This window comes from Dendroctonus ponderosae, unplaced genomic scaffold (assembly GCF_020466585.1).
Source record: "Dendroctonus ponderosae isolate FM_Combo_2020 unplaced genomic scaffold, Dpon_F_20191213v2 Dpon_F_20191213_5, whole genome shotgun sequence".
NCBI lineage: Eukaryota > Metazoa > Arthropoda > Insecta > Coleoptera > Curculionidae > Dendroctonus > Dendroctonus ponderosae.
The window spans coordinates 211,561-212,806 of NW_026018715.1; the positions used below are offsets into that span (position 1 = coordinate 211,561).

A 1,246-nucleotide genomic window follows, 5' to 3' on the forward strand; every position below is an offset into this window, starting at 1 on the left:
ACAGGAACAAACTAACTTCTAAATTAATGTCAACTTCACAAACGATAACAATAACACACGGAAAACACGGATTTCCGACTCGCGGGTTTAACTTCTTCTGCACTCAGACGCGACTGTCACTTCACTCCCCGTCTGGTTCTCGTCGTCGCTTATATCCTTTTCTCCAGGTATTCCAGATAGTTCTAGAAATCTCCAGAACAGGTGCGAAACTTCCCGCTTGTCAGTGTCATATTTGACAGTAAATGGGGCCCAAATGGGGCTCCCATTTACTGAAACACCATGAATTTCGATTCCCCATTCCAAACGTGAGTACCCCAGGCCATTTCCGTTACAATATTATTATGAGTGATTTCTTGAGTGTGTCTCCCCCCATCTTTACCGTTTTTAAGTTGTTTCAGAGCTGCCTCCATTTCACTATTGTCGATGCGTTCTTGTCATCTGGATTTGTGTTTGAGTTTGCTAGGGACTGATTATAAAGGTCAGGTCCGATAAAATTTCTCGACTGTTTTTATAATTGTATCCCTTTCAGTAAGAACTTCTCCTCGGCCAATGCGCATTTTATGGATAGTAAGTCTCGGAAGATCAGTCGGACTCTTCGATCAGTTTTGTACTTTACGTCATTTTACCTCTTCTAATTGCTTCCTTTATTTTTTATTTAGTTTGCTATAATTATATTTCAGGTAATTATTTGGTTTTTGGCTTTGGCGTCCGGGCTTCTCGCAGCCCACTTTCCACCCAAATCTTTCTTGTAAAACGTATTCATGCAGTAGAGACTGTCTCTATTGAGAAAGTTAGAAAAAGTTACAAAGTTCTAGTTAGACAGTAAGAAGTGAAATCATAATAAAAGTAAAAGGATAATATGGCATCTATTAGGGAAGCGAAAAACAGACCCCTGTTGTTTGTACAGCGTTATTCACGCTATACGGCACGGACGTTTGCGGCTGGCCCGTTTGTTTTTTGCAAAGTATTATTTGATGAATCGACAGACGCCTATCGGGTGCATATTTTAAAAATATTTTTGTAATGTACAGAGTGTTCCAAAAGCCCTAAAAGTATCAAAGTTGTGTTTTTCTAAATGAAATACCCTATATATTATTGCGTTTTCGGACTCTGAGCAAAATAAGTGTTTGTTTTAATAAGATTTATAATGTCTAAATCTAAAGGTTTTTTAAATAATTCGAATTTTATCAAAATCTAATATTATTTTCATGTGTCAAATACTTGCGAATTATTTAAGTTATGTAAA

The 1,246-nt window shown here is 37.2% G+C and overlaps 1 protein-coding gene across 1 annotated transcript in view; it reads right to left on the reverse strand.

Annotated features, from left to right (window-relative positions):
- Nucleotides 1-1,246, reverse strand: part of LOC109537796 (glutamate dehydrogenase, mitochondrial) — a gene marked incomplete in the record, with an annotated part of 15,266 nt that overhangs the window by 2,563 nt on the left and 11,457 nt on the right.